At 38.2% G+C, this 10,858-nt stretch overlaps 1 protein-coding gene across 4 annotated transcripts in view; it reads left to right on the plus strand.

The window, feature by feature from the left end:
* SCOC (short coiled-coil protein) overlaps window positions 1-10,858 on the plus strand; it is a 48,351-nt gene that overhangs the window by 30,287 nt on the left and 7,206 nt on the right. Inside the window, exon 1 of one of the 4 annotated variants that reach the window (XM_037740406.1) lies at window positions 6,368-6,580. The exons of 2 other annotated variants lie outside the window; for them this stretch is intronic. The gene's annotated coding sequence lies outside the window, so the exon portion shown is untranslated. Of the gene's footprint in view, window positions 1-6,367; window positions 6,581-10,858 lie in introns of those variants that run through there. One more of the 4 variants, XM_037740408.1, reaches the window with a different exon arrangement.

The following is a 10,858-nucleotide window of genomic DNA, read 5'->3' on the forward strand; positions in this document are numbered from 1 at the left end:
AGAATCTCATATCCAGCCAAACTAAGCTTCATAAATGAAGGAAAAATAAAATTTTTCATGAACAAGCAAGCACTCAGAGATTTCATCACCACCAGGCCTGCTTTACAAGAGCTTCTGAAAGAAGCACTATACACAGAAAGGAACAACGAGTATCAGTCATCCCAAAAACTTACCAAAAGGTAAAGAGTATCTCCATAATGAAGAATCTATATCAACTAATGGGCAAAATAGCCAGCTAGCATTAAACAACAATATTAAACTCAAAAATATCAATATTAATCCTAAATTTAAATGGATTAAATGCCCTAATCAAAGACAGACAGGCAAATTGAATAAAAAGTCAAAACCCATCGGTTTGCTGTATCCAGATCCATCTCATAAGTAAGAACACACAAAGACTCAAAACAAAGGGTTGGTGGAAGACTTACCAATCAAAAAAAAAAAAGAAAAAGAAAACAGGAGTTGTAACTTTCGTCTCTGAAAAAATAGACTTTAATAGTAACAAAGACTAAAAGAAACAAAGAAGGACATTACATAATGGTAAAAGGATCAAAGCAACAACAGGAGTCAATGATCATAAATATATATGCACCCAATATAGGAACACCCAGATACATAAGACAAGTTCTTAATGACTTATAAAGAGACTTGGACTCCCGCACAATAATAGCGGGAGACTTTGACACCACATTGTTAATATTCGACGGATCAATGAGATAGAAAATTAACAGGGACATCTGTGATTTGAACTCAGACCTGGAACAAGTAAACTCAGTGAATATTTATAGAATTCTTCACCCCAGGTCCACAGAACATACATTTTTCACAGTATCATATTACACCTATTTTGAAAGTGACCACATAATTGGAAGTAAATCACTCTTCAGCATTTGCATAGCATTTCACAGATTTAAATGAAATATTGGTTGGCTGTTTGTTATTTTCTTCCCTTATTCCTTGCTGTCTTCACTGTTAAGCACAATTATTGGCATAAAAGAGGTTTTTAATACCTGTTTTTAGATTGCATTACAGCCTGGGCAATAAAGCAAGACTCCTCTCTCCCCCTTTCTCTTTCCCTTTTTTCTTTCAAAAAAAAAAAAAAAAAAGTAAATGATATCTGTCTCTCTTTGTGATGTTCATAACACTGATGCTCAGTGTCTAGATAACTGTTTCTCAGTCATCTTTTTAACTATACCCCTCCCCTAGGGCCTTTTAAGACATTTTCTTTATGAAATTTTTCCTCTATGAAAATGCCTTTTGCCATACTTACAAAAACCTTTATTTCTTCAAACATTTTTTAGTACAATACTATTTTTCCTTTCCTTCTGGGACTCTGATGACTCAAATGCTAGATCTTTTTTTGGCCCTTAGGTTTCTGAGCTTTTGTTCATTTTTTGTTTCAATAATTTTTCTCTCTGTTGTTCAGATTGAATAATTTCTACTGAAATTATCAAAGTCACTAACTCATCTTTCATCTCCATCCTGCCACTGATTCTTTGTAGAGAGTTTTAAATTTCATTAAAATTAAAAAATGTAATTAAATTTATTATTTTTCGGTTCCATTTGGTAAATAAAAACAAAATTTCCATTTGGTTTTTATTTATATCTCCTATTATGTTATTCATATTTTCAAATATAATTTCTGTCTTCGGATTTTTCATTATTGCTTACACAGGTATTTTTGTAATAGCTGCTTAAAATCATTTTCAGATAATTTCAACATTTTTGTCATCTCACTGTTGGTATTTGTTGTTAGTCTCAAAGGAATTGAGATTTGCATGGTTCTTCATAAGCAGAATAATTGTGAATTAGATCCTGGATATTTTGACTATTATGTTATAAGCCCCTGGGTCTTGTGTAAATCCTACGCAGAATGTTGATATTTTTAATTTAGTAGAAACATGAGTTGGTTAGGTTGAGGCTCCAAGTTCCAATCTACCTTCTTTGGGTGGTGGTTCTAAAGTAATTTCAATTTGGAGTCTTTGCAATTCTTTATTTTTATTTAATTCTAGTCCTAATAACAGTTCAGTAAAACAGGTATTATGATACTCATTTTACAAATAAAAGATAGGTTTGAATTCAGACTATATCGCTAGCTTTCTGATACTGGATATGACAGTCTTTGATCCCTTATTTCCTAATCTGTAAAATGGAATTGAAAATACGTAGCTGACTAGATGGTTTGAGGACTAAGTAAAACAACACATGTAGCATACCTAGGACATTGTAGATTCTAAAAAAATCATTGCTAGTTGTGATGGTTAATACTGTCAACTTGATTGGATTGAAGAGTGTAAAGTATTGATCCTGGGTGTGTCTGTGAGGGTGTTGCCAAAGGAGATTAACATTTGAGTCAGTGGACTGAGAAAGACAGATCCACCCTTAATCTGGGTGGGCACCATCTAATCAGCTGCCAGCATGGCCAGGATATAAAGCAGGTAGAAAAACATGAAAAGTCTAGATTGGCTTAGCCTCCCAGCCTACATCTTTCTCCCATGTTGGATGCTTCCTGCCTTTGAACATTGGACTCCAAGTTCTTCAGCTTTGGGACTTGGAGTGGCTTCCTTTCTCCTCAGCTTGCAGACAGCCTATTGTGGGACCTTGTGATCATATGAGTTAATACTACCTAATACATTCCCTTAGAGATATATAAGTTCTGTCTCTCTAGAGAACCCTAGTCTACTAGCCTTCTCATTTTAAAAAATCAATTTTAATGAGGAAAAATTACTATCAATGCACACATTTTAAGTTACAGAAGGTGACTTTTGACATTCATATACACTGTGTAACCATCACCCCCATCAGTAAGATATTATAGGGCATTTTCATTACCCCAAACAATCTCATCATGCTCCTTTGAGTCAGCCCTCCTCTCAGCTTCTACCCTAGGCAATCACTGATCTGATTTCTGTCACAATTGATAAATAAAGCAGTAGAACTTTACATTAAGAAAACGATAAAGTCTGGATATTTTCACTCAATATAAATATTTTAGATTCATCCATTAACAATGGTTTATTCTTCGTGTTTATCTCAGAAATTTATTCTTTTATAATTGCTGGCTAGTATTTCAGTATTTTTGGAATGTATTTCTATTGTTGATTGACATAGCTCTTACAATGAATTCAGGTCATTTATTAATACACTGTGACTATTGTTTTTTTCAAGCCTGTGAATTATCTTTCATTTTCATCATGATGTCTTTCAGAGAGCAGAAAACCTCACTTTTTATGAAGTTCAATAATTAAAAATTATTTTAAAAATTACTTTCTAATTTTTTTGTGTGACTCTCCCTGTGACCCACAGTTTGTTTAGAAGTACATAGTTTGATTTCCAACTATTTGGGGATTTACAAATATCATTCTGTTAATGATTTCTAGTTTAATTCCTTTGAGGGTAGAGACAATAATTTTTATGATTTCAATTATTTAAAATTTGCTGAGATTTGTTTTAGGATACACAGTGGAGTCTATTTTGATAAATGTTCCAAGTGCATTGGAAAAGAAAGTGTGTTCTTCAGTTACTGGGTGGAATGTTCTACAAATGTCCATTACAGCAAGTTGGTTGATAGCACTGTTCAGCTCTTCTATATCAATAGTTAAGAAAATTGCTAGCCTTTTTTCAAAATCACCTTTGTAGTTTTCAAAAATACTAATGCCTATATCTCACTCTGTGAGATTGTGATTTATTCTGAGGTATGGTCTGTTCACTGGAAATTAAAAGATTCCAGGTGATTCTAATACACTGAAAAGTTTGGGACATGAGTTCTGTACACTTACATTTTTCTGTATACTTGTTTTACAAATTGCAGAGCAGGGAGTAATGAACTGTTTGAGTTCAATTAATTTTTGATTCATTGCTATTTTGTAGCTCTGTGGTGAGGATTTTGCATCTTCTTGATGAATATGCCCCTTTATCTCATTATTTTAATGTTACTTTCCCTAATTATTAGTGAAGGTAAACATTTTTTAAAAAGCCTTTCTGGCCATTCAGTTTTCTTCTTCTGTAAATGGACTACTTATGTTATTTGCATATATTTATCTTGAGTTGTCTTTTTCTTAATGATTTGTCTGAATTCTTTATATTTTCAGAGTTTTACTGTATTCTGCCAACCTGTGGCTTGTTTTTAACCTGATTAGAGATGGCGTCTCTCCTGTTTATAAAACTTTTGCATTTTAAAATAATCAATATTTTATGTCTTTCCTTAATGAATCATGCTATTTCTTCCTTATGGTGATATCATAAAGACATGTGCTTTTCTTCTAAAAGTTTAGAGTTTTGTTTTTCACATTTTGGGTCATTATTTCATTTGGAATTCAGTTTTGTTTCTGTTGTGGTATCAGAATCCAATTTCATATTTTTATATAAATAGCCAATTTAATTAAAACCACCATACTTTGTGTTTTTTATATCCCATAAACAGTCATTGTACTAATTTACACTCCCAACAGTAATGAATAATAGTTGTTTTCCACAGCCTTAGCACATTATTCCTCAATGGACATCTTTATTGTATACCAACTTCCAGGTGTCCTTTTTTCTAATTTCCTTTTTGTCTATTCTTGTGTCAATACCACTTTTTAAAAAGTTGCTTTAAAACAGAATTACCATATGATTCAACACAAATTAATACCCACTTCTGGGTATATATCCAAAATAACTGAAAAGAGGGTCTCAAAGAGACATTTGCACACTCATGTCCATAGCAGTATTACTCACAATAGCCAAAATGTGGAAGCAACCTAAGTGTTCACTGACAGATGAATGATAAATAAAATGTGATATAATACACATAATAAACAATATACAGAATACTATTCAGCCCTAAAAAGGAAGTTCTGCAAGATGCTATAACATGGATGAATCCTGAGGACATTATGCGAAATTAAATAAGCCAGTCACAAAAGGGCAAATTCTGTATCATTCCACTTATGTGAAGCACCTAGAGTAGTCAAACTGATAAACAGAAAGTAAGATGATTACTGCCAGGAGATAAGGGGAGTAGGAAATGGAGACTTGTTATTTAATAGGGATAGAGTTTTAGTTTGGCAAGATGAAAAGAGAGATTGGTTATGGAGACTGGTTGAACAACAATGCGGAATGTATCTGATACTACTGATGTTAAAAATGGTTAAGATGGTAAATTTTATTCTATGTATATTTCACTACAATTAAAACTATTTAAAAATACTGTTCTAGCAAAAACAAAAAGTTCCTTTTAATAGTTTCTCTTGATCTTTGGTATCCTACAATATCACCATTGCACAGATTTCTTTGTATTAATTCTGCTCAAGAATAAGTACTTTTTGAACCTGAAAATTCAAATATTCCACAATCTTGGGAAATTCTTAATTATTACTCTTTGAATACTGCCTGCATCCGTTCTCTCTAGACTATTTTTTTTTTTGGCACTCCTATTAGATTTTTGTTGACTTTTTTCATTTATTTAGCTCCTACATTGCATTCTAGTAAATTTCCTCAAATTGAATATTGTAGTCCCAGCCAAATGTAGTTCTCAAAACACTGAATGGAAGATCTTTTTATAGCGCTCTTAAAATGATTAAGGCAATGTGTCAGCAAACTGTGCCAGAAGTAAAAAGTCAAGAAACAGGGAGACATAAGGCTTGGCTCTACGGCTCAGGAGACTGTGCCAAAGCCAAAATAATAATGTATTGCTGTGATGCCTACCTTGTACTCAAGGAATATTAAAGTAGGATGCCGCTTTGTGTCAAGTGCTAGATTACGATGAGCGGTGTCACAAAGATCACTCTACACTCAGTTTGGCACCTCATACCATATGTGTGACCTTGAGCAAGACACGTATTTACGCTCAGGCTTCAGTTCCTTTCTGTGGGTTGCTGCTGGCTCCAACAGGTAAGGTGAGCAGAAGTACTATGCCTAAGTACCACTAGGGTATTTTCTCAATTCTAAAATATTAAATGGCCACGCACTACAGATTTAATAATAGTTTGGGAGGAGGGGAGTGAGGAAAGGAATATTCCACTAGCGCTACTTTATGAGCTTTCCGATTTCGGAAATAAGAAAAATATAAAAAAGTCTGCTCCTAGAATTGAGAAACCATGGTGTCGCATTGACTTTCTTTCTTTGCTCGGTTCGCAAACAATCTTGAACTTTAATGACTTCTCGGTCGCTCATACCAACCTCTTTCCTGATTTTTCCATTCTGGGATTCTCACTCCAATTCTCAGTTTTCCTGTGAGACCTGAGGAGCCGCTTCACTACGGCGGCTTCACTTCTCTTCTGTACTGTCATTGGCTGTCGCTCTTCCAGGGCCCGCCCACAGCGACCTCAATCCTGATTGGATGTCAGTGTCCTTTTGTTATGGCGAAGGTGGATCCCGGAGCTTTGAGATTGGACGACTGGGGGCGGTGGGCGGCTAAGACGCAGGCGTATATTTTCGAGTCAGGATTGGCGGGTGAGGGGCCGGGATGGGGCGGGACTCTTCTCTCGGCGCACGTTCTGTGGCCGGAGTGGGCGGAGCTGCCAGTGTCAGTTGGTCCAAGTGTCCCCGCCCGAGGTGTCGGCTGCATCCCTCTCTCTCCCGGCGCCTCCAGCGGAAGGTGAGGATCGTCCTGAGCAGCGGAGGGCCTGTCCTCAGGCGACTAGAGCTGCAGCCTCGGTACCACCGAGGGCCCGGAGGGCGGGGCGGGTTAGACGCGGCCCTGCGCACCGGGAGCCCGGGAGGAGCGGTCTCGGGCCTGGGCATTTGGTGGGCGGCAGAGGCCTGGCTCCCTGCAGAACCCTTGCGCAACCTCTTTTTCTCCTGTTTTCGTGGTCAGGCCCAGGCGTTCTTTAGGAGAGTGGCCTCCCGCGGTCCATGACGCAGACATTCTGCTGCTTTCTCCCTGCACCTCCCGAGTCGGGAGCCGCTTTGCAGCCTCCAGCTCTCGAATGGGACGGCGGGAGGGGCGTTTGGGTGGGTTGGGACCTGGCACGCCTGGACGTAGCAGTGGCTGCTCTGCTAGTGCCTGAGAGATGGGAGAGGGCATCGAGATGGGGAGGGAGCCTCGTGAGCCGTAAAATAAGGATTGAAACATCTTCCCAGGCTGCGAAAGCGGCAGCTGGGTTTGTTTCTTCATCGACTTCTGCCCAGAGTCCCACTGAACAAGTTTTGGAAAGGTTCGGGCTTAAAGGCAGGGCTTCTGTTATACAATATATCAACCTCAGACTATTGCGCAGCAATAAGGACGGATGCCATTCCAGGTGTTCCCAGCACGCTGTCTATACCTGAGGATCCAAAGCTATGTCCATGTATTCTGGTACCTGTATCCCTCACCGATTAAAATCAGTGTAGCTAGCCGTTCCCTGAGAATATCGATTCCGTTTAAATCTTCATTTGGCCAAACAATTCCTTGATCTTGTGGAATTTGAAACTGAATTTAACTAGAACAAATCAAAGCAGAACTTGAACAGATCTGAACAGACAAACTGAAGGGAATGGAATTTATCTTCAGTTTCTTGGTAAAGAGTCCAAAGGAGTTTAACATCAGTGGTTGCAAAATGTTTGGCAAACTTAAGATTAGGGCCATATTAAAGTTTCTTCCATTGCAGAATGGAAAAAGCATGGATTGTGAAGTTAGACCTGGGTTCAGATACGTGGTAGAGACGTTGGCTGTGAATCCTCTTGAAATGATAGCATTTCTGAATGATACGTAGCCTTTCTGAAATTTAGTGTCCATATCTGTAAATTGCAATTTCCTTCTGTTTATTTGATGAAATAACATATGCAAAGCTTCTAGCACATTAAAGCCCGAAGACATTATTTTAGCAGTCTTACTAGTTTTCTGGTATGACAGATGGTGAAATCAATTTTAGATGCAGAAAAGTTAAGTGGCTGAAGGTGGACGGGTATTAGGAAAAAGTCTCAAAATCTCAAGTCTCTGATGTGACTGTAGCTGTGGTGGAATGGTGTAAAAAACTCTTGGGCATTTGTTGTAGTCTTGGCCCTGTTGCTGACTACTTCTGTGGTCTTCAGTAAGCCATTGTCGTCTTTGGCCCAGATTTATTTGTAAAATGAAGCAGCTGGACCAGATGGTTTTCTTAAAATTCTTTTTGTGACCCAAATTAGAGCTAAAAGGTAGAGAAGATAATAGTAGACATTTATTGCATATCTACTATGTACTAGGTACTGTTGCAAACACATTGTATCTATCAACTCATTCTCACAACAAACCCATAAGATATGTATGGTTATTATCCACATTTTACAAATGAGGAAACTCAGGCCGAGGTGTTAACCTTGCCTAAGGTTCCAGAGCTTATAAATTGCAGAGCTAGGATTTGAATCCAGGTACTGAGTCCATGTTGTTAATCACTGTGCCAAGCTGCCTCTTGAGGAGAATGATATTGTGGATATTGTATACTACTAGAGGTGATATAAAAGAAGATAGGGCATGTTTCGTAAGATGATTGCTTTGGTCACAGGTGTGCGCATGGCAAAATGATTTAATTAAATGGATCTTGTCCTAATGCTTGCCACATTTCCTGGTTTGTATTCTCTCAATGCCGTCTGTCTCCTGGACTTATCAAAAAATAATTCTAGATTCCCTTCTACTAACCAAGGCCAGGTACCCAAATTTACGGTGGTTTTTGAGAAACCTTTAAAAGGTCTGACCTAGACATAAATCAGAGCTGAAGAATCTCAGCGAACCATATCTGTTTCTGGGCTAAGGTGGTTTAGGATAGGCAGAGCAGCCTCAGCACCCCAAATTCATTTCAGTGTTCTCACACTTGAGCAGACTTGGTCTGAATTTTCTCGTTTTTCATCAGATTTGCATTTATATGTAGGAGCAGAAGGAGTTGAAAATGAACTCTTAAGAGCATATTTGACATGGAGTTAGATTGATATTATAGCAACTATAGGTAAAAAAGGATTTTATAGTTGAAAAAGTTGAAAAACTCAGTATTAAGTACCTATTATGATGTAGTACTGTGTTAATGTAGACGTTGTGCAGTTTGAGGATCAATATTATTTTAAAAGAAAATAAAATCCATGGCTAAAATACTTTGACATAAAGAACTCAGCAAATCTTTTGGTTCCATATGTCAAACAAATCAGTTTATTGCCCTAAATCTACTGAAAGACTTTGATATATATTGATACAATCGTAGCGTTTTGAGGTGGGTCTGTTTGATCACATCACAATTGCTTCTTGTTCCTTGGTTGTGGAGAGGCAGCAGGTAATGCTGTGGTCCACTGCACTAAAGAGTAATGCCCTTGTGCCCAGGGCTGCCAGATAGAGTGGGTGAGTTTTGCATGGTACAGCCCTTGTGGTGCAATCTTACATAGACTGGCGTGAATTGTACTCACTCTTGTTGTGTATCCTATAGCACTGTTCTTGTGGCATTACTTTTGTGTTCCTGCCTCCACCCCAATCTTGAGTGTAAGAGTAATCTTTCCTTTAATAAGCCCTCTCCACCCTGTTTTTCTGCTTTTTATTTTCTTTCACTTTTTCAGATGAAGTCACACTGTTGCTAAGCCATGAGTAGGTTTTCTATTGTTTGGATTATATGTGGTCAGAATTTCAGAAACTGGCTTCTTTTTTTTAACCTCTTACATTGAGTTTGGAATACTTGTGCCTTTGCAGATTTTTTGATTTAATTTAAGTATTAGTCTACAACATAAGCAAAAGAAGACTACTCAATCCCTGTATTATGTCTTTTTTTTTTTTTTTTTTTGAGACAGAGTCTCACTCCACCAGGCGCCAGGCTGGAGTGCAGTTGCGCAACATCGGCTCACTGCAACCTCTGCCTCCCGGGTTCAAACAATTCTGCCTCAGCCTCCCTAGTAGCTGGGACTACAGGCGTGCGCCACCATGCCCGGCTAATTTTTTTTTGCATTTTTAGTAGAAATTGGGTTTCACTATGTTGGCCAGGATGGTCTCGATCTCTTGACTTCATGATCCTCCCACCTCGGCCTCCCAAAGTGCTGGGATTACAGGTGTGAACCACCGCACCCGGCCCCTTGTATTATATCTAACTTCAAAATCAGCAGTATTGATTTTCTGATTATCTGTTGCCTTGGCTTGTATATCTTATAATTTTTCTTAGCTATCATGAAATTTCATTCTAGCTGTAGCCTTAAAATCATTGGATATGAGAAATTTGAAGCACTTTTAATTTATTATTTAGCAAAGACAGTTGCCAAATTGCAGGTTACTCTTGCTGAGCACCCCCACAATCACTTACTTCTGCTTTTGGCTGTTCCCTCTCTCACCTCTCTCAGACCTCTTTTAGCCAGATCAGTGGTTGAAATGATATGAAAAGAGAGTGACCATAGCACCACGTTACAAGTGTGCTCCTCTGTCAGGGAAATGTCAAATCAAGTTTTTACTAACACTCTCCCTCTTTAATTATATTTAAAGAGATGTGTTGATTCAATGGAGAGGAATAGGTTTTGACGTGTGGTCTTCGAATACTACAGAAGGTCGAATAACTTTAAAAAGAATTGTTGGAAAAATTTTAGTAATCTGTTTGGCTTTACATAGGTGTACTAATATATGCTTCCTCTGAAATGCAGAGAATCTGAGAATTAAATCATGTGAAAAGAGGTCAGGGCGTCCAGGTACCGTGGCTTACACCTGTAATCCCAGCACTTTGGGAGGCCGAGGCAGGCAGATGATGAGGTCAAGAGATCAAGACCATCCTGGCCAAAATGGTGAAACCTTGTCTCTACTAAAAATACAAAAATTAGCTCAGCATGGTTGTGCACACATGTAGTCTCAACTACTCGGGAGGCTGAGACAGGAGACTCACTTGAACCCAGGAGGCGGAGGTTGCAGTGAGCTGAGATCGTACCACCGCACTCCAGCCTGGCAACAGGGCGAGACTCCGTCTCA

Source organism: Cebus imitator, unplaced genomic scaffold, assembly GCF_001604975.1.
Source record: "Cebus imitator isolate Cc_AM_T3 unplaced genomic scaffold, Cebus_imitator-1.0 Scaffold4, whole genome shotgun sequence".
Taxonomy (NCBI): Eukaryota; Metazoa; Chordata; class Mammalia; order Primates; family Cebidae; genus Cebus; species Cebus imitator.